The sequence below is a fragment of the Petaurus breviceps genome, unplaced genomic scaffold (genome assembly GCF_028583685.1).
Source record: "Petaurus breviceps papuanus isolate PSGF00001 unplaced genomic scaffold, PetGlider_PUasm1.0 38, whole genome shotgun sequence".
In the NCBI taxonomy this organism is placed as follows: Eukaryota; Metazoa; Chordata; class Mammalia; order Diprotodontia; family Petauridae; genus Petaurus; species Petaurus breviceps.
In genome coordinates this window covers 32,486,058-32,509,847 of record NW_027186304.1, presented here as the reverse complement: position 1 = coordinate 32,509,847, position 23,790 = coordinate 32,486,058, and the positions used below count along the sequence as shown (strand labels likewise).

The window sequence follows — 23,790 nt, the reverse complement described above, 5'->3', positions numbered from 1 at the left end:
AGAAATCATCCTTCAAGAAATTATCAAGGAAAATTGCCCTGATGTTTTAGAATCAGAGGGCAAAACAGACATTGAAAGAATCCAATGATCACTTCTTGAAAAAGATCCCAAAAAGAAAACTCCTAGGAATATTACAGCCAGGTTCTGGAGTTCCCAGATCAAGGAGGAAATATTACAAGCAGCCAGGAAGAAACAATTTGAATACTGTGGAAACACAATCAGGATAACTCAGGATATGGCAGTTTCTACACTGCGGTTTTGAAGGGCTTGGATTATGATATTCCGGAGGTCAAAGGAGTTGGGATTAAAACCAAGAATCACCTATGCAGCAAAACTGAGTATCATGTTTCAGGGGAAAATACAGTCATTCAATGAAATGGAGGACTTTCAAGCATTCTTGATAAAAAAACAGAGCTGAACAGAAAATTTGACTTTCAAATACAAGAAGCAAGAGAGGCATGAGAAGGTAAACAAGGAAAAGAAATCATAAGGAACTTCTCAAAGTTGAACTATTTACATTCCTATATGGAAAAATGATAATTGTAATTTATGAAACTTTTCTCAGTATGCGAATAGTTGAAGGGAATATAAATAGATAGATAGATAGATAGATAGATAGATAGATAGATAGATAGATAGATAGATAGATGTATACATACATATATGTCTATATAGGAGGGATACATATGTGTGTGTATATATGTGTACAGGTATACATAGACAGAGGGCCCAGGGCAATTGAATAGGAAGGGATGATACTTACAAGGTGAAATTGAGAGGTGAGAGAGGAATATAATATGAGAGGAAATGGGGATAGACAGAATGGGGTAAATTATCTCATATAGAAGCGGCAAGGTAAACTGTTACAATGGAGGGGAAAAACAGGAAGGCAAAAGGGAATGAGTCAACCTTACTCTCATTGAATTTGGCTTAGGGAGGGAATGACACTAAATAGGGTATTTCCTCCACAGGTGAGTGGGGAGAAGGGGATGAGAGGGAGATGATGTAGGGGAGTTTTGGGGGGAATTGAAGTTAGAAGCACATACTTTTGAAAAAGGACAGGGTCAAAGTAGAGAAAAGAACAAGTGGGGGGCAGGATAGGATGGAGGGAAATATAGTCAGTCTTTCACAATATATCCACTATGGAAATGTTTTGTCTAGCTACACATGTACAACCTATACTGAACTGCCCTCCTCCCAGACAAGGGAGGAAGGGAAAGAATCTGAAATTCAAAATTATAAAATCAAATTTTAAAAAATATATTATTATTATTTATTTTTTTACACAAAGCTGGGAAATAAGATATACAAGCACTGGGGTATAGAGATCCATGTTGCCCCACTGGAAAGTCTAAGGGGGTATGGGGAGGATATAGGAGAGAGCAGATTGGGGGAGCGGGTATACAGTGGGATCGCTGTTTAGGGGTGGTGAGTAGGGAAAAGATGGGGAGAAAATGTGTAACTGGAAGTGTTGTGGAAATGAATGGTATAAACTAAAATTAAACATAAAATTTAATTTAAAAAAAAAAAGAAATCAAGCTTGACCAAGAAACTAGGCTGAATTTGTCACGCTCGAAGAAGACCTGGATGGATGTCACATTTTACTCACCGACTCTTTTCTTCTCTATTGTACAAATTTCTATTAGCTAAAAATTTCTCATGCTGCTGCTATCTTCAGTAACTTTAACAGGATTTATTGGGGGAGATATACTCATTTATGAAGATAAGTGCATATTTCAAAGAAACATGTTTTGGACAATCACACAAATTATTCCACTTTGCTTGGTGTACAAATACACTCATAATATGAACATCTCCACCACTCTCATGCAAATCCTTGTCTTGTGGACTATTGCAAAAGCCTGCTGATGAGTCTGCCTATGTCATGTGTTTCCCTATTCAAATCCATCTGCCATTCAGTCACCAAAGTGATTTTGCTAAAATGTAGCTCCCTATCAATTCCAGGATCAAATGTAAACTATTCTGAAATTCAAAGCCCTTTAACCCAGTCCACTCCTGTCTTTTCAGTCTTCTTACACCTTGCTCTCCTGCCACGTACTTTTCAATCGAGTAGCATTGGTTCACTTTGCTTTTCTTAAACAAGATACTCTATCTTTTGACTCTGAACGTTTTTCTCTGACTGAATCCTTTGACTGGAATGCTCTCAATCTTTATTTCTACCTACTGCCTTCCCTGGCTTCATCTAAGTCCTAGTTAAAATCCCATCTTACAGGAAACAGTTTCCAAATCTTGTGAATTAGTGCTTTTCCTTGCTTATTTATTCCCTTCTTACCTTGAATGCAGTTTATTTGTATAAATATTTTTTACTTGTTATGTCTCACCCTGGATTGTGAGCTCCTTGAGACAAGGAACTACATTTTGCCTCTTTTTGTATCCCCAATGCCTTCCTGTCTCAATCATTTCCTTTTTATCCTGTATATAGCTTGTTTGTATATACTTGTCTGCTTCTCCCTTATTAGATTTTGAACTCTTTGAGGGGAGGAATTGCTGATGACTCTTTTTGTGTCCCCAGCACGTAGTAGGCACTTAATGGATATCTGTTGACAAGTGACTGATTATCATCTCTGTCTCTTCCTCTCTCTCTTTGCCCCCGTCCTTCCCTTTGTCCCTCCCTTCCTTTACCTTCTACATTCCTCTACTTTTCCTCCTCCCAGATGTGAAATGAAGTTATCCATTGACTCATCTAGAATTAAGACAGATTCAACTTTGAAAAAAATTTCAAACATGTTCAAAACATGTAGTTTTCAAACATGCAGCCACTTCATTAGTATATATATACACACATATATGTGTGTGTGTGTACCAAGGACATCTAAATCTTCTATTTTGTTTGTGTATATATTTGTTCATTTCTATAGATGTCATTTTTCTTTAAATATATGAATACATAATATTCTTTGAACATTTGAAAACGTCCAGGTATATATATTGTTTCTTAAATGTTATTCCATCATTGTTTTAATAAATTGTTATGTGAGCATAGGACTCATCTTTTTTCCTTTCCTTGGCAAATGGAAAAATATAAAAAGATTATTTTAATCTTTCCACTTCAAGACACTTAATCCTTACTTTCCTATTTATTTCATGTGCTATATAATATTCAAGTCACACAAATCTCTAACTTCTGAGAGATTTAACTAGCTTAAAGTCCTCACTTGATCTTGTATACTGTGATTAACATAAGCAGATGTATGTTTGTTGAAAAGATTTATTGTATGTTATTGAATCCACAGTTCTGTTTGCAAAAATAAGGACATACTTTCTGTCCACACTGGAAAGAAGTAGAGAAGTGAAGCAAATTCGGAAGCAATTCAAGGCTTCCTAAACAGACTTCAATTTCAATCATCTGTTCACTTCCATACCTCAAGAAGACATGATTTTGTTATTGCACATCCTCTCACTACTTATGAAGACGACAATCAATCACCTGTGCCTTAGTAGATGGTTTTTATAAGTTGCTATGGTTTTTAAGAAATCATCTTACTGTGTACAAACTGAAGGTAACTTTCTCCAAAAGCAGCTGAACCGGACCTTAGGTGATATAAGCAGGATCACTGAAGCCATACTTGAGGCTTTTCTAGCTTGTCAGGATCTACCAAGAGTGAGCCCTCTGTTGACTTAACCTTCAAGAAAGCAGGGCCAGGGCCAGAGCCAAGATGGCAGTGTAGAAACAGGACTTCTGTGAGGCTCCCACTTCCACCTCCTCCTATTCACACAAAAAATGACTCTAAACAAACTTTAGAGTTACATAACCCACAAAATGACAAAGAGAAGTTAACTTCCCGTTGAAGACATCCTGGTAGGCCAACAGGAAGGGGCCAGCACAGCACTCTGGATGCCAAGCCCAGCCCCATGCAAACCTGAGGTTTTACACTCTGGGTGGCCACAACCAGCCACTGGCTTAAGGGACTTCAGATCACCAGCAACTGTGGTGGTTTCCAGAATTATCAACCCATAGATGCCAAACACAAAGTGAGAGGTCAGTGTAGACTTTGTGGGAACAGGGAGTTCAGAAGTGCAGTCCAGGCATGCTCCCAGGGCAAGAAGCAGCTAAGGCTCTATGGCCATGCACCCACCACCATATGTCTGCTTTAGAGCTCCTGGCCTGCAGATTGTAGGGGGACCAACCAGTCTGACAGGTAATCGCTCTTGTTTTAACCAGCTTGTATCTGGATCACTGTCTAGGATGGAGGTCTTGGGGTGTGGGACCAGATTGCCAGAGTGTATGGAGACTTCAGAGAGGGCATCCCAAATAACAGTTCTAGCAACTGTGAAAAACCCAGCGATTTGGGACAAAGCTCCCCTTGCCGGTAGCAGAGTTCTACTGTAGCAGAAAACTCAAAAGTCAAGTAATTGAGTGGCAACATAAGCAAGCAAAGGAAGCAAAGCAAGCACAGCAGTCAAAATTTAGATTCCTTTTCTGGGGATATAAAGGATCAAAGCATGGAACAGGAGGAAGACAACAAAGTCAGAACTCCCTGCACCAAAAGCTTCCAAGAAATATATGAGTTGGTTACAGGCCATAGAGGAGCTTAAGAAGGATTTTGAAAACCAAATAAGAGAAGTGGAGGGAAAATTGGGAAGAGAAATGAGAACGATGCAAGAAAATTATGAAATGAGAGTCAACAACCTGACTGAAGAAAATAACAGCTTAAAAAACAGACTAACTTAAAATGGCAAAAGAGGCTCAAAAAGCCAATGAGGAGAAGAATGCCTGAAAAGCCAAATTTGCCAGATGGAAAAAGAATCTCAAAAGCTCAGTGAAGAGAATCATTCCTTCAGAATTTGATTGGAGAAAATGGAAGCTAGTGACCTTATGAGAAATCAAGATACTATTAAACAGATCCAAACAAATGAAAAAAAATGGAAGCAGATGTGAAATATCTCATTGGAAAAACCACTGACCTGGAAAACAGATCCAGAAAAGATCATTGATATTGTGTTTCAACTCTGAGGCTTTCAGCAAGGTTCTCCAATGTATTTCATATATGCTGAAAACCAACTTGACTGCTATGGTCCTAGCTCCCAGGATACATATAAGCTAAGACTTAACTGGTCAGGAGATCAATAGCTTTATCCCTCCCTCTACAAAATTCTTACTTCCTTTGGGGTCAGATTTCCTTGCATCTCTGCCTCTCATTTCTCATTTCTTAAGGCATCTCAGAATATAATATTATTTTAGACACCTAAACTAGCCTACTGCCTTACCTCAAGGGTGATAAGGCAGTCTCCTTTAGCGCCCATACATAGTGGTTTTGATAATCGGGAATCTGAGGAAACACTTTGCTGATTTATAGGCTACCAGCCTGTCCATAGACCTAGAAAGAGTGGAAGGTGGGGGATCCCAGTCATACTGTTCCTCCTTTGCATCTTTGACGTCTTTACCTCTGTCACTCCTTAGGAACAGTTGCTTCCTTTTTCCTGTAATGTCTTTGAACTGTTTCTTAGAATTCATATTTTTCCAATCTTCAATAAATAAAAAAAGATATTTCTCTGCATCTCTGCACCATCAAACTAGTCACAAATAAGCAAGACTTCATTCTATATAATTCACAAGATGTTTTCAGTCTTTACATTTATACTGTAGCTAATTTTCTGTCAAAATTTTCCCAAAGTCCATCTAAGGCTACTAACAGACATTAAAACAAAAACATTTTATTAAAACTAAGTTCCTTTCCTGTTTCTTTTAACCATCACAATTTTTACTCTGCAATAATAGCAATATCTTTCATTCTTTGAGAGTAGATATATCTATTTCTCCTACCATAAAAATATTTTTGCACTTTTCAACCCAAAACAGTGACATATAAGTGGGAATATCTTAAACGAACATTAGATTAAATAAATATACATGAAGAGGAGAAAAATATATGCTTATATAGATGACATGATGTAACACAGAAAATACCAGAGAATTGGAGAATTTTAAATATTTAGTGGTTAATGCAAAGTTCTAATGTACAAAACAAATGAACAATGTTAATATTCCTAGGCAATAGTAATATAAAATATAATCATTTGCATTCCATGAATGTAACTAACTACAAGGTACACAAAAATATCTGAAAATTAATCTACGAATACTTGTATCAGATTTATATAAAACTGCAAGTTACATGCATATGCAGTAATATAAATATAACTACATTCTTTAAAGAAACAAAAGAGATTTTACTCAAGGTTCATGTTTTGGCAATTCAAATATAATAATAACAATAAAATTTATATTGATTTATAGATTCCAAGCTCTAGCAATCAAATTATATAGAGGATATTGATGCTACAATGACTAAATTCACTTGAAAGAACAAAACTTCTAGAAACTCAAAGGAAATAATGAAAAAAGCTATAAATGAAGCATGGAATTATGTGCCTCAAAATAGGGCAATACTACTAAAAATTATTTAACATATATCAAAAGACAAAAAAAGTATATCAGTGTAACAAACTAAATAATTAAGGAAGAGAAATAATTGAAAACAGTTCCTCTGTGTTTGTTCAGTCCATGACTATCTATATGTGTGTATACATATACATACATACATATATTTATTTATTTATGTTACTGAGGGAAGGGATCCCTTTTGAAAAGAATTGCTGGGGGCAGCTAGGTGGCACAGTGAATAGAGCACCAGACCTGGAGTCAGGAGGACCTGAGTTCAATTCCAGCCTCAGACACTTAACACACACACACACACACACACACACACACACACACACGCACACACACACACACACAACTAGCTGTGTGACCTTGGGCAAGTCAATTAACCCCAATTGCCCTCCAGAAAGAAAAGAAAAGAATTGCTGGGGAAACTGGAGATAAGTTTGACATAAAGAGGTTTAGGTTAACATCTTACACTGTACACTATAATTACTTCAGAACTTATATACTGTGAAAATACAATAAGGGAACCACAAAAAAAAAAAAAACTTAGAAGAAAATCAAGTACCCTTTACAACTTTGGCTAGTGGGAGAATTAACTAAATAAAGGATAAGACAGAAAACAAAAGATAAAATTGACAGTACTATGTAAAATTCTAAAAATATAATCTAAAAGAATAATGTCAACTAAGATAAAATTAGAACAGAAGTAGTAGGATGGTAAAAAAAAAAAACATGGATAATTTTTAGCAATAAAAGTATTATATTTAAAAATATAGAAAGCTGACATGACTATGCAACATCAAGAGCCATTTCTTAAGAGATACCAAATTTAATACTATGAACAAGCAGTTTTTAAAAGACAAACTGTAGTTTTAATGGTGGGGTTGCATCCTCAACCCATCAATCAGTTAATTAGGCAATTAGTCAATGGATCTGATGAGTTTTAAGTGTAAAGAAGGTTTATAATCTATGGTCTCTTTCTGAAATATGAATATCTTTGATTGAGATTGGCCAAAAAAATCAGCCTATTTATAAAATATTAGTCATTGCTTTAACCTATAGAGATATTTTTTAATCTGACTTTGTTGGCCAATAGCATACCATATATCTATCAGCTTTGTGTCATTTACAAATTTCAGAAACATGCCTTAATTCAAATAGTTAAAATGTTAAATGGCACAGAAATAAACACAGGTCTCTTGAGCATGTCATTAGAGATAATCTTCCAAACAGATATCAAAACATTAATTCCTATTTTTTCAGGTCTGGTCATCATGAAATCCATCTAAATTTACATAGCCTTTATCTTTCCATCTGATCCACAAGAGAGACAGTCAAATATTTTGCTAAAATCCACATAGCTGGACTGTATCTACAGCATTCCCCTGACCTAGCAATTTATCAATCTTCACCCATGAAAAGAAAGAAAATTGGTTTAAACGCCTGACATAATTTGTTCTTAATGAAACCATGCTGACTCTTAGTGATCAGTGCTTCTCTGAACTTTATTTTAGTCATCGATACCTTCTAAAACACATAGCAAATGCAAAGAAGATGGTTCATTTGATTTAATACTTACTTGTCTAGATGAGAGAATGTGAGTTTGGAGTGATTTCATTTTGCCTGTAAAGAAAGTCATAGAGGCTATTACTGGGTGGCCAATTGATTGACAGTTTGCCTTTATATAGCATGAGTGACAACTTCCATTATGTTCTCCAAAGAATTTTATTCCATGTTGCATTATTCTGGTTTAAAAATATTGAGTAGGTTATTGGATTCTGGGGCCAGAGATGTATCAGTGTATTAGTTTAGAGTTTTAAAATTCTAACAGCTGAAAAAATGCTAATGAAACAAAGAACTTACCTGCATGGGGAACAAACAAAACGGACCTTTTAAATCTGCCTTTATGTAACTTCGTCTGGGAGATGAAAACTCTCAGCTCACTTTTAGCTCTTTTATCTATTTGAAAGATAATTTTCCTCCTCCCCTTGACTGCAAAATACTTTACTCAACCTAAGCAGTTCAAATTCCCTTCACCCTAAAACCATGTTTGTAGAATTCTATTCAAAATTGGCATTTACTATTCCAGAGGTCTTTGAGACGCTGAGTGAAATAGGTTCAGAAAAAGAATTTATCATTTTAATCAATAATTAGTACTATCCTCTAGTGAACTTGTGGGGGCACTTAGGATGATAATGAGTTCTGCCTTTGACAGGTAACCATTTATTTAATTTTAAAGAATACTTGTGAAATCTATACTCTTTAGTTAGACTCTTTAATAAGCTTTTTTAAAGGCCATGTCCAATTATACTAATAGTGTCCCACATGGCCCAATTCTACTGTTCTCTGAGGCCAAAATCACTTTAAAAAAAAGCAGAGTTCCAATGCAGTTTGGCATATTTTGTTTATGCAGAATAAAATGCATTTCCTACAACTGAAACAGCTGCTTCCCCATATGCACACAGCAGACCAACTTGAGTGAAAAAATCAAATGCCTTAACATCTCCTGAATTTCTGTAAAGAAACTCAATATCTTCAAAGTCAGAAATTCTCCTTCAGAATAATCAACATTAAAGTGAAGGACTCCTATGGTTCTATAGAGCCTTAAATACTATGCAACATTTTGGGTTTTTTCTTTAAGATTTTAATATTATGTCATTAAATCTCTGGAAATCAGTCTTTATTGGATTTACACTCCTATAGTTCACATTAATTGCAGCCCTTTTCTCAAGGCAGAATCAGCCAGTGCAGGCTTTGGGGGGTAAATTGTAGTCACTGAATCAGATATTAGAGATAGAAAGAATCTTATAGCCACCTTAGTCTAATCTAATTACTTTATAGAGGAGGAAACTGAGTCCTAGTGACACTAGCTGACTTGTCTAAAGTCTGTTTTAAGAAAAAAAATATTTATTAATCACCTGTGATAAAACACTGAGCACCGAATTAAGGTTCAGGGAATACAAAGTCTTATAAAACATAAACTCTGCTTTCAAGGATTTGAGGTTCAATACAGGGAAAAGACATGGACGGGAATAATTACAGTACAAATGAGAGTGAAATACGTGCATGAGAGAGGTACAGTCAAAGTAATTTGAGAAATCCAAAGATAATAAGATCATGGATTTAGAGAAAGAAGGGACATTTGGAGTTTCTTTAATTCAAGTGTCTCATTTCACAGAAGAGGAAACCAAGGCCCAAGGACATTATATGACTTGCCCAAATTCACAAAGTAGTAAGGGATAAAACAGATTTGAACTCAGGTCCTCTGACTCCAAATCCAGAACTCTTTCAACTACTCCATAGGGAGAAATCACTTTTATTTGGGGAGGGGGATGGCTGCCTGTAATTATAAGGGAATTTGAAGATCTTCCCTGCCCCCTTAACAAGTCTAAGTGAATTTGAGAACCTTACATGATTTGAAAATATACTCTGTCCCCTTTTAGACAGAATGTGGTCACATGGAATCTATGGTGGGAGGAGTTTGCTGAAGGGTGGAGCAGAGCCCACAGGTGAAGCTTGCTTAGGGGAGGCTTGTTTTTCAAGGCCTACACCTTGTTATTTTGTAATCAAACAGTGGGTCATGAGGGCTGTGATGTTCTCTGACCCTGGAGAAGGATATATATATTGCTTTGGAGCTCACTTTGGGAAGAGTTTTGTGATCTGGGGAGCCATTGAACCCCCCGGCTTTGAAAACCCAAATGTTGGTGCTTCTCTCTCTGGTAACTAACTGTATGTATATAATGGTCAGACAGCTAGAAGCCTTGACTGTTGGTATGCTGAATTGTGTTATTTTCTCTGTCTATATTTTTTGTCTGCTTGTAACTTCTGTTTGTATTTTCTCTTAAGTTCAGAGTGCTAATTTTCCCCTGAGCTAGGTAAATGATATATGTTTGATTAAAGTAAGATTGCTAACCTCTTTTTGAGGGGCTGTCCTTTAGAAAAGCAGATCAAAGAACCTGTGCTGGCAGCCACCCTGGGTATGCTAGGGTGCTTGTTGTTATACTGCCCTAGAGTGAAGAGTCAGGAAAGGCTTCATAAAGGAGCAACCACCTGATTTGAGCCTCAAAAAAGGAAGGGAGTAACTTCTACACTGGTTTGTAGAAGCAACTTCCATGTTCTAGGTGATCATTTCTCTTTGGCAATGTAGCTAATTTTGAAGGACTGTACTTGCACTAAGCTTTTAGAGTGATCCTAACTAATAATCCACCTATATTTGTACTAAAATGATTAAGGTCAGATACAGAAACACACCAACTAAATAGTTCTAAATTAAACAAAACTGCTCTGACTTTTAAACTGTGGTCAATCCAACTGCTACCATTCATATATATAGTTATGGGAATGCAGTAACCAATTTTTCCAGGTCTCTAACAACTTTACTTCTTTTGTTTGTTTTATTTTTGTTTTTGTGGATTTTTTGGGAGGACAAGAAACTATTACTTATGAGACTGATGGAAGTTATGGCTAGATTGTCAGATTTTCTTTTAATACTATGAAGACAGAGACTGAATTTGGTGATATTTATTGAATCACACCTAAGGTACAGGTTCCTAGCTTACTCTAGAAAACTGTTGGCTAAATAAAATCAATTCAAAAACAAACATTTATTAAATATCTACTGTATTCTAAGCACTGGGAATTAAAGCAAGTACTAAACAGCTCCTATTGTCAAGGGTTGAATTTTGAATTTTACTGGGTTGGTGAGGGATATTCAACATGTACACAAGTAAATAAAAATATCTAAAGTAACAGTAATATTCAAAGTAATAGAGTCCTTTTGAAATGACAGCTAATAAAGGAGTACAGGGAATCTGAAAGGAACCTGTCACTTTAGTTGAGCCTTGAAAGAACCTAAGGATTCTAAGAAGTCAAAGAGAGAAGGAAGAACATTCCAGGCATGAAGGAACGGCTTGTTCAAAGGCAAGAAGGCAAAACTTAGAATGCTTTGTACAAAGAACAGGAAGCAAATCTATCTGAATGGAACAGAGGACACTGAAAATGGTGCTATAGGAAATAATATGGAAAGGTGCAATAAAAACCACCATTTTACTCTTAACAGAACACCAAGCTTTAAAAGTGATGGTGATGAAGTATGGAAATGAATTTAGTATATTGGATTCAACAGGAGATAAAAGAAGTTAAATGAAAGCAATGAATAATTAATATCTTCAGCAAAATTATTATTTAGTGATACAAAGGTATTGGGCATGAATTCAAGAAAATGAGGCACTTTAATCACAAAACTCTGTCCCTCTAAATTGTGTATCCATTCTGTCAAAATGAGTGCTAGTTTCCTCTGTCTACATTTACATTTGTAAAATGCTTGTTTCAACTTAATTGTCCTTTTTTTGTGTGTTACCTAATGAAATAGCATCTAGAAACAAAAATTATTATACTTAGCTATAGTTCTTGCATCTCTGCAAGGGGAATACTGACTAGATGAAACTAGCCCAATCACTCCCCTTTTGGGTTGCAAAGTAAGAGAAATTAATATGAGCTCTTTCTCCCATGCCTGTAGTATTGTCTGCATGGGAACCTACTTCATCAAATCTGAAATGAAGGCTCTGATTCAATCTGATCAGCCTTGACTATCTATCTGAGGTTATTCCTGTGTAAGAAAAAGAAACTTTTTTTCCAAAAAAAAAAAAAAAACCAGGAATGCTTGGTCTTTTCAAACACAAAAACTATGGTCTTTTCAGAACCCAAAGAATGATCTTTCGAGGTACTCCTGGAAACATGAGTATGTTCAAAGGAGTAAGACATCCCATGACCCAGAGGAAGGCAACCAGGGTGATGGAAGCCTGGGAAACTATGCTACTTGAGGGATATATAAAAGAATTGAGGATGGTAGCCTGTAGGAAGGGAAGACTGAAGGGGTGGATTATAGCTGGACAATTATAGTTGTCTTCAAATATTTGAAGGGTTATTACTTAGAAAAGAGATTGGATTTATTCTGCTTGATTCAGGAGGGTAGAACAAAATGCTAGGGCATACAAGTTAAAGGCATATTTTAGTTGAATTATAAAAAAGAACAGCCTAATAATTAAAACTGTCCAGAGATAGAACTGGTTTTCCAGAAGGCAGTGAGTCTCCCTCTACTGGAAGATTTCAACCAGAGATTGCAAGGCCAATACTCAGGGAAGTTATAGAGGCAATTAATGATCCAGATAGGTGTTGGATTAAATCACCTCTGAGGTTCCTTCCCACTCAAAATGTCTATGACTGTATGACTCTGTATAAATCATTAGAAGGTTACTATAAGTTTCAATAAGAAGAATAACTAGCCTTTGGTTCCAACTTGAATCATTTTCCTCTGGTGGACAAAACAAAGACTAATTGTCCTTACTTAATTTAGTGCTTTAGCAATTTTAATTATTAGTATGTCTCCCCACCCATACCCAGAGCATCACTATTTAGGTACTGTTGTGCCTCATATAAAACTCCATTTTACACTATTCCCAGATCCTAAGGAGTATACACATAAACAACCACGAAATTTATGATGAAAAACTTTCGGAACATGAGGAGTCATTGTACTATAGTGAAGTTAGGAAGAATTGGGTTCAAGTCCTTTGCTAAATTTTATTAACTGTGTGGCCCTGGGCCAATCATTTAATCTCTCTGAAACTTTTTTATCTGGGTAATTCTCAGCCACAAAATGAGGTTATTAATATTGGGATCACCTACCTCACAGGACTGTTGTGAAGTTCAAATGAGATTTTATATATAGATATATATGGCACTATATAAAAAATAGTTATCAATACAATAAATTATTGGAATTGTTTATGATAAACATACATGTATTGATTTTCAAATATATATTATTTTTCGGAAAAATGTCTGTAAATAAAAATGTATTTTAAAATTGTCAACAAAATGAAAAAAAGTTCATTAATGGTCCTCAGAAATCCTTAGCTTCTTTTTTTTTTTAAAGCAATCAGGGTTAAAAGCAACTTGCTCAAGGTTACACGGCCAGTTATTTCTGGGTGTGGTGCTGAGTATCTGAGCCCAGATTTGATCCCCAGGTCATCCTGACACTGGAGCCAGTGCTCTTACTCACTGAGCCACCTGGCAACCCCTAAGCAATTGGGGTTAAGTAACTTGCTCAAGGTTACACGGCCAGGTGTTTCTGGGTGGGTGCTAAGTGTCTGAGCCCGGGATTCAATCTCCAGGTCATCCCGACACTGGAGCTGGTGCTCTTACTCGCTGTGCTACCTGGCCGCCCCACTCCTTAGCTTCTTTATATCTTTCTCACAGCCAGATTCTTTTTGTGAAAACAGAAGTTTTCAAGTAGATAGAAAGATGAAAACGATGGTTAAGCCCATCTCAAGACCTAACCTTAATCATGGTCCACCCCACAGACCATGAAATACATGTGCTTCCCTCCCCATGGCTTAAACCAGAAAAGATCATTATGCTTGATTATACCCAAAAGAGGGAATTTAGCATTTAATCACCAAGGAGAAACCTGTAAACTACTGTACAGAAGAAGAGTCATAGCTAGACCCTACTAAAACTTCTTGACAAAAGTAAAATATTCAGCCTATTTTTCAATTGTTTATCTACATAATATATCTGTTGCATTCCTTCTAGTGCTACTACCCAGCTCTCCTCCACAATGGCAGGGCAGGTCCCAAGAAGATGGTCAACAACTCTTCTACCTCCATATTTTATGAATAACTCTGTTATCTGAAGATCAAAAGAGTTTTTAGTAATATCATTCATGAACCTCCACTAGTGTGCTAGGCTATCACTTTTAGTAATAGTTAGTTTTAGCAATATTTTTAATAGAGTCATAACAAGGATATTGTAACAGAACAACCCCTCCCCCCACAACTTGGGTATACTCTCTCCTTGCCTCTGGGAAGAGTAAGCTAAAACTTAGAAAGTACATGTGGCAAAAAGATAAATGCAAAACTCCTAATTATTGGAAGATCTTTTTCTCATTAAGGAATTTGCATATTTTCTTTAAGTATAGTTTTGTGCTGGGCTCTAGAGTTGGTGATTTTATAGAGTCTTACAGCTGTCTTTCCTTAATGTCTTTAGTTTGCCCTCAGTGTACTTTTCAGCTGCCAATGCATATGTTGCCATCAGATACTGCTTCTCTGTGGGTGCTGCTACTGATGCCAATAAGAATTCAAGATCTTCCAATTTTTTAAGTCCACAAGGTCATCACCCTGTCACTGGGGAGACAGAGACATATAGAGACAAAGAAAGGAACAAACAGAAAGAGAGAGAGTAACTGAGAGAACTACTCCCAACCCAGCCCAGGGTAGTTTCCTCTTAGGAGTTCTTTGCTTCTAGATTCAACCACCATTTGACTGGCCTGTTGCTGCAAGGTATAAATCCAAACTGGTTTCTGTCCTGTACTTAGGCCCAGATTCTTTAATACTATCACAAGATATTTCATGTTATTATCTGCTTCCATTCTATGACCCAAAGCTTCTATAATCCTATCAAATGTATTAAGGACATATTCATATCTAGTTTACTTCTGGCTCTCCGTTGGTGCTATTAATTGAGTAATATCTAAACATCCTCCCAGAGCAGAGCTTCTAAACCTTCCCTGATTTGCCTTACTGACTATTTAATTCTTAAAAAGATGGAGGAATCTAGGAAAGGAATTTCTCTTCTAGGTCAGACACTCATCAGAAAGGAGGAACTGATTTACTGAAATCTGAATAGTAAGAGTCAGTTACCAATTCCTCTCACCACTGGTGATAGAGAAGGACAAGAAAGTCAGGTATAGACTGACATGTACATTAGATTTTGGGAGAGCATATTTTGAAGGAATCAAATGATGGATAGATATGATCCCATAGAGTAATTTGCTACAGGGGAAATAAAATGGATGATTGGAAACTTTCCAGACTAAAATTTTGAAGACAACAACATAGAAATTATTCGGGTGAGGGAGATAGGGAGACACTGTCTATAAAGACTAATATGGATGAATGCAGAACCCATCCACCAACTTACATTTGTAAAACACATGTACAGAGATGAGAACAAAAGCAAAGGTCACAGAATGAATTCAAAGATATGGCAGGGTCCTAAAAGCACAGCAATAGGAAGAAGTACTAGCTCAGAATGACCTGAGACTAGCAGGGGAAGCTAAATATAGCACAAAAAAAGTTTGGGGCTTATTGTGACTATATTTGGGAAGACAGAGGATCAAAGAAAGAATTAGAAAGAGGCAGCTGGAGAATGAGAAAATATTCCTGCATATGCCTGAAAAAGCAGTCGTCTTATGCTTTTTTTTGCTTCTATTTCTTCTGCCAAGATGACTAATCTTTGGACAGGAAAAAAAAAGAACAATACGACTAATAGGAAGTTGTTTAACCCAAATAAGAAGAAAGATAGGAATTGAGTACCCAGCTCCCATTAATGAGTGCAATTCTCTGCAACCCAGATGAACTACATCAAAGAATACTAAAGGAAAAAACTTGTGAGCCACTGGCAGTAATCTCCAAATGATTGTAGAGAATGGGAAAGGTACTGAAGGATTGGAAAATAAATATTTTACTGAGTTTCAAAAAGAAAAGAATGGAGTCTACAAACTATAACTCAACAAACTTGATTTTTATGCGTGGCAAAAGTATATGGTGCATTTATTAAAGTGATTTTTAAAGACTATCTAGAAAAGGGAGTCACAATCACAGAGAGTCAAAATACCTTAATCAAGAAACCAGGACATGCCCAACTAAATCTATTTTCTTTTTTTGACAGGGTTATTGGAGCATTAGATTAGGAGAATAGAGCCTGTGCAATTTATCTAGAATTTTAAAAAAAATATTTGATAAAATCCTTTCAGCTATTCTTAAAGAGAATGTGGAAAAAGTAGGCTAGATGAGTGATATCAAATTCAAATAGAAATGAGTCCTTGAAGGCTGAATATTAACTTAGAAAACCACAAGTGAAACTTATCTATGTTATACTGTGTTTTTATTTATTTTGTTAAACATTTCCTAATTATATTTTAATCTAGTTCCTCAGCACTCCAGAGTTTTTTGGACAGCTTGTTGCCAGTGGGCCAAGAGTTTGACATTTTGGGGCTACGTGATTGTACAGCTATGTTAATTCAGAATTTATTAAATGTATAGACCTCAAAAGGTTATCCTTAATAGTTTGATGTCTCATGTGGAATTCTCCAAGAATTTGTGTTTGGTCTTGTGCTATTTAACATTGCCATTGATACCTTAGATAAAGGTATATAGATGGCAAGTTTATCAGTGTGCAGATAAAAGACAACTAAGAGAACAGGCGTACTCACTGAATGACAGAATAAATATAAAATGATCTTAAAAGGCAAGAAAGTTATTCAGAATCTAATAAGACAAAATTTAATAGAGGTAAATGCAAAGTCTAATACTTGGGTTAAAAAAAATTTAACTATAAGCCAAATATATGCTATTAAACATATCCATCAAAAAAGGAAAAGGTCCTATAAGTACAAAAATGTTAACAGAAGCTCTTTTTGTGATGTCAAAGAACTGACAACTAAGGTGGTACCTATCATTGGGGGAATGATGGAACAAATTGTGGTATAAGAATGTGATGGAAGTATTAGTCTTCTATAAAAATGTTCAAGGATACATTTTCAGAGAAACCTGGGAAGATTTGTATGAACTCATACAGTGAAGTGAGCAGAATCAAGAAAATATTTTATACAATAATAATGCTATAAAAAGAATAATTTTGAAGGACAGAACCAAGATGTCAGAGTAAAATCAGGGACTTGCTTGGGTTCTCCCCCAAATCCCTCCAAATACCTGTAAAAATTACTCTAAACCGGGGGTGGCTAGGCGGTTCAGTGAATACAACACCAGCCCTGAAGTCAGGAGAACCTGAGTTCAAATCCAACCTCAGACACTTAACACTTACTAGTCATGTGACCTTGGGCAAGTCACAACTCCAATCTCTCTACATTCCCCCTCCAAACAGCAAAAAAAAAAAAATTACTCTAAACAAATTCTACTGTGGCAGAATGCACAAAATGACAGAGTGAAATAAATCTCCAGTCCAAGACAACCTATAAGGTCAACAGGAAAGGTCTGTTGCACCAGTCTGTGAGAACACAGTCCATTGTGGGTTGCCCAGGCATAGATGGGGCCTTAGCAAATCTGGAGCAGGCCTCAGGGAACTGACTCACTGGCAGCTGTGGCAGTGTCTAGACTTTTCAACCCACAAATGCCAAAGACAACTTAGAATGTCAGTAGGAAAGGTTTGTAGGACCAGGGTGGAAGAAGAGCATGGTCTGACCCCAGACCCACGGTGGCTGCTTCAGAGGTCTCAGCCCACAGATGATCAGTGGATCAAGTGACTAATGAGAGAGGGATTGCAAGGATTTCTTTGCTGGCAATGAGGAAAGATTCTCTTGCTTTGCACATGCTTGGATCAGGGTTGTAGCCGCACTGGGGCAAGGAGTTGAGCATTGATGTGGCAGAGCTTGTAGCAGCAGGGGAGATGGAATCCCTCCTCACAGTTCCAAGGCAGAAAAGAATGCTTGTGGTCCCTCATAGACTGGAGCACAGGTTCAGAGAAGAGAAAACACCTGTCTTTTGATCATATCACCTTGGAAGAACTGAAAATTTACAGGACCCTAGAAATATCTCTGAAAACAGCTACACAAAACCCCTGAAATTTTGGACAGTACACCCTCCAAGCTGGGAGCAAAGGCCTACTTTAACAAAGAGCTAAAAAGTCAAGTAATTGGTTGGGAAAATGAGCAAACAGCAGGGGGATAATCAGACTATCAGACTACAGAATCTTACTTTGGTGACAAAGAAGATTAAAGCATACAACCAGAAGAAGACAACAAAATCAAAGCTCTGACATCAAAAACCTCCAAGAAAAATATTAATTGGTTGCAGGCCATGGAAGGGCTCAAAAAGGATTTTGAAAATCAAGTAAGAGAAGTAGAGGAAAAATTGGGAAAAGGAGAGTAATGCAAAATAAACATGAAAAATGAGTCAACGGCTTGCTAATGGAGTCCCCCAAAATGCTGAAGATAATAATACCTTAAAAATAGACTAACCCAAATGGCAAAAGAGGTTCAAAAAGCCAATGAGTAGAAGAATGCCTTAAAAAGCAGAACTGGCAAAATGGAAAAAGAGGTCTAAACGCTCACTGAAAAAAAATATTCCTTAAAAATTAGGATGCAGCAAATTGAAGCTAATGACTCAATATTAACCAAGAAATTATAAAACAAAATCAAAGGAATGAAAAAAATAGAAGACAATGTGAAATATCACAATGGAAAAACAAGTAACCTGAAAAACAAATCCAGGAGAGATAATTTTAAAATTGTTGGACTACATGAAAGCCACCATCAAAAACAGAGCCTAGACATCATTTTTCAAGAAATTATCAAGGAAAACTGCCTGATATTCTAAAACCAGAGGGTAAAATAGAAATGGAAATAATCCACTGATCACCTCCTGAAAGAAATCCCAAAAGGAAAACTCCTAGGAATATTTTAGTCAAATTCAAGAGCTCCCAGTTCAAGGAGGAAATACTGCAAGCAGCCAGAAAGAAAAATTTCAAGTATTATAGAAACACAATCAGGTTAACAATACAAGATCTAGTAGCTACTACATTAAGGAATGTGAGGGTTTTGAATATGATATTCTGGAGGTCAAAGGAGATGGGATTAAAACCAAGAATCACTTACCCAGCAAAACTAAGTATAATCCTTCAGGGGAAAAAATTAACTTTCCATGAAATATAGGAGTTTCAGGTACCCTTGATGAAAAGACGGGAGCTGAATAGAAAATTTAATTTTCAAATACAAGACTCAAGCATGAAAAGGTAAATAGAAAAGAGAAATCATAAGAAGTTTTTATTAAAGTTGAACTGTTTACATGGAAATATGATATTTGTAATTCATGAGACCTTTCTCAGTTATTAGGTTGGTTGGAGAGAATGTGTGTGTGTTTGTGTATGTACTAAACATATATATATATATATATATATGTATATGTGTGTGTGTGTGTGTGTATATATATATATATATATAAATAAAGTACACACACAGGGCAAAGGTTGAATTGAATATGAAGGGATTATAACTAAAATGTAAAATTAAGGGGGAGAGAGAGCAATGTACAGAGAGAAGGAGAAAGGAGAGGTAGAATGGGCTAGATTATCTCACATAAAAGAAGCAAGAAAAAGTTTTTACAATAGGGGAGAAAAGGGGGGATGTGATAGGGAATAAGTAAACCTTACTCTCATCATATTTGGCTTGAGGAAGGAATAATAACATACACATTTGGGTATGAAAATCTATCTGACCCCATAGGAAATTAGGGGGAAAGGGGATAAGAGAGGGGTAATGATAGAAGAGAGGGGAAAGGGGTGGAGGGGGTAATCAGAAACAAACATTTTTGAGAATAGACAGAGTCAAAGGAGGGAATGGAATAAATAGGGGGCAGGATAGGATTGAGTAAAATATAGTTAGTCTTTCACAACATGACTGTCACAGAAGTATTTTGCATAGCTACACATATATAACCTATACTAAATCGCTTGCCTTGTCAATGAGGGCAGGTGGGGAAGGAAAGATGAAGAGAAATTAGAAGTTTTAAAAATGAATGTTAAAAATTGTTTTTATAAGCAATTCAAAAATAAGATATACAAGCAATGGGCAATGGGGTAAAAAAATCCATTTTGCCCTATGGGAAAATAGAAGGGAAGGGGATAAGAGAAGGGAGGGCAGAGAAAGGGGTAATCAGAATGCATGCTGCCTTGGGGTGGGGAGGAGGGGAGCGATGGGGAGAAAATTTGGAATTCAAAATCTTGTAGAAGTGAATGTGAAAAACTAAGATTAAATTAATTTTAAAATTTTTAAAAGGACCATTTCAAAAGACCTAACTGGCTCATGTAATGATAAATAATGATTCCAAAGGAAGTTGATGAAGAATACTACCTATATCTTGACAGAGAGATGATGGATTCAATATGCATAATTAAGCACACATTTTTGGACAAAGTTAACATGGGAATTTATTTAACTACATATATTTAATATAAGGTTTCTCCTATCATGAAGTGGGCTAAGTTCTGAGAGGAACCAGCAATTTTAGAGAAAGCAAGATTTTTATAGGGTAAAGATGCAAGTACATAACATAAATTTACATAGAATAGAGGAATATCATGAATATTAAAAAGGCAGGAGGAGTTTGTTAAGGGATTAGGTAATAGGGGAGGGGTCTCATCTATGGTTTGGTGGTTAAACATTCTGGTCATTCTGCCCTCCAACTGGCTAGCCATTGTGGTCTTGTCTGGTTAAGACAGATAGGTATTGTGGTCCTGTCTTAGCCTAGATGGATGATGTGATTGTGTTTGAATATAAGAACACACCTGTTTCTGTGGGAATGGGTCTGGGGCAGTGACCAGGTAGAGGCAATAGCTAGGTCCCCATCACATGGACACACCTGCTGTTTCTGTAGGAACTAAGAGTTCAGGGACATACCTGTTGTTCCAGTGAGCAGTGAGGCATATACAAAGAAATTAGGACAAGTTGGGGTGGGGGGGGAGGGGAGGGGGACTAGGTAGGTGCAGTGGGCCTGCTATTCAATACGTCCAGGCCTATAATGAAGTTAGTGTATTGGGGTTGGGGGGCAGCTTTATTAGGATTCCCTCATTCCCCCCTCAAAGAGCTGGGGCCCAAATTCATTTAGGAGAAAGGATGAAGGTCTCAGCTTCCATAGTTTCTTCAGGCTAAAAGGGGGAGTAGAGTTGTCCCTGTCTCAGTGGGTCCCGAGGAGGAAGTTGACTAGAACTGAGCATAGATCACATCCAGAGGATGGTAGGAGAGTATGGACTGGTGTCCACTGCTTGATGCCAACTGTAGGTGAACTGGCCTATAATCTGAGACACAAATCTGACAGACAATTTAAATATTCAGGGCCCAACATATAAGGAAAAAGACAGATATATCTAGTTGGCAGTTGACTAGGCCAAGTAACCTTTTAACAAATTATTTAGGTTGTAGAAAAGAATATAATTTTAGGTTCAATAGCTCAGTTCTAACATGCAGTTTAGTAGCTCAGATATATCCCAGTCTTAGTATATGGGATAATGATTAACACTATTTTTGTACCTTTGTTTCACAAGCTTCTTTTCCCTTTGTCTAATTGTTGGCATATCATTCAGAAAAAAAATGTTCTATTCCAGGGATTTAACCTTTCACCTGACTATGCAGGTAGGCAGATATCAAGCCTATGTATTCATTTACCCAGTTGTTTGGGATATGGAATGATTACACATTCAGATTGAGAACAGTAAAATTTCACATACTGACCACTTGCTCTAATTAGAGAAATTTTCATAAAAGGAAAAAGTAGGAACATGCCAAATATGACAGGATAAAACATCCTTAGCTCTGTTTGAATTCAGATAACAGTCACTTTAAATCTATCTCATAGCCAGAGTCAGGAATAGCCAGGTGCAAAACATTCCTTTTCAAAGGAAGACAATGGGGAAGCTGAGCCAGGAGGGTCCCATTTTAGACTGAGGCTAAAACTGTCCTCTCAGCTTTCCCCAAAAGCAAACCTTCACCTGTAGCAGGATCACATTCCCTCTGAGTAGCTTGCGGCATTTCTCTAAGATACTGATTTAATGCAGACAACTATATCTAAATTCAAACTGAAAATAAAACTAGCTGCACTCCCAACATCTTTTACCTCAAACGGCAAGTCTCACCAGTCACAGCTTAGGGCTAGATACAATTGCTTTTACTCTTATGGAGTTGCAATAAGTAATAAAAGTTTACCATGACTTACACACATAAGAGATTTCATTTCTCAGTAAGCCAAATTCATTGTTTAGCAACTCCATAACCCAAACAAGCTCTTTTTTTTTTCCTGCTAGTGCCAGGAAGAGAGGAGAGAGCATCCAAAAAACATACAGTTGGGTAGAAAATGAAGAGATAGCTAGTTTTGTGTCCTCATTAAATTAAAGTTGTGGAAGAAACTTTCTACCCTCCAATCAGAACAAGAGGCCACAGAGGCAGTGGTGACTGGTGGTTGAGAAAATTGACAGTATTTAGTCTGGATAAGGGATGTTTTGAGGTATTAGGGGGAGAGCAAAACAGGCATGATCACTCTTACAGCATTTTAAGGGTCATCATGTACAAAAAGAAAAATTAGGCTTCTAATACTTAACAATAGAGAGTAGGACTAAGAGTAGTGAATGTAAGCTGCAGAAGGCCAATGTAGGCTTGATATAAAGGAAACATTAATAACAATTAAAACTACTCAGAAGTGAAATCATTTGCCTACTGTTTTCTTCCCCAGTGAAAGTCATCAAGTAAAAGGCTTGACAATCACTGTTGAATGTAGTGTAGATAGAATTCTTATTCAGATACCAAAAGGCATATACATAAGAAATTACCCATTCCTGGGGGCAGCTAGGTCCAGTAGTGAATAGAGCACTGACCCTAGAGTCAGGAGGACCTGAGTTCAAATCCAGCCTCAGACACTTAACACAAAAACTAGCCGTGTGACCTTGGGCAAGTCACTTAACCCCCAATTGCCCTCCAAAAAGCAAAAAAAGAAAAAAGAAATTACCCATTCCTCTCATAATATGATAGAAAAGAAGAAATTAAGGCATGAATATGTATACATAGATATATTTATATATACATGCACATAAATATATATTTATATGTATGTGTATGTGCATGTGTATAAATTTTAGGAGGTTTTTTTGTTGTGTTATTTTTTCTTACAGACACAGTGATATTATGTAGCTTTCAAAAGCAAAGGTCAGTAATGAATAAATATGGGTCATAAATGAATGAGGACAGTGCCTGGAAATGTCAGGGATCTCTTATAGGTCAGATATATAGATAATGGGGTCAATCTAACAGATACACTCAGTTTTGAGATATTGATTGCAGAATTTAAACTGTGAAGTACTTGATCCCTTCAGTGGATTCTATTAATAGAGAAAAGAAAGCTATAGCAATAGAAAGGCTCACATGTTTTTTTTATATCCATGCTTGTTAGGAAGGGAAACCGAATCTAGCAAACTTTCATGATTTGTAACAAAATCTGACATCTTCAAACTCTGTCAGCTGAGAGTAGACTCTATCAATTTAATCATATTAACTAGCTTAAATAATCATGTAAATTGTATTTGGTTGGCTGTTTAAACTAGCTTTGACTCATCTTTTCATGGAATTGACCAGTTTTCAGGGTTTGGAGGGGGGTGATTGAGTTCTTTGAGAGCTATTGCAGACCTAACATTGACTATACATATTGACTTAGAGTCAGGAGTTGTAATGGTAATTTGAAGAACCCTTTTTGTATTGGCAAGTAAACAGGTACTTAGCACTTAGTAACTAATCAAACCTCCATGAAAGAAACAGAAGT

The 23,790-nt window shown here is 36.6% G+C and overlaps 1 long non-coding RNA gene across 1 annotated transcript in view; it reads right to left on the bottom strand.

Annotated features, from left to right (window-relative positions):
- Window positions 1-23,790, bottom strand: part of LOC138170042 (uncharacterized) — a 238,146-nt gene that overhangs the window by 84,153 nt on the left and 130,203 nt on the right. The window contains exon 2 of the long non-coding RNA XR_011170519.1: window positions 7,989-8,032. This is a non-coding gene — a long non-coding RNA (uncharacterized lncRNA). The remainder of the gene's footprint in view (window positions 1-7,988; window positions 8,033-23,790) is intronic.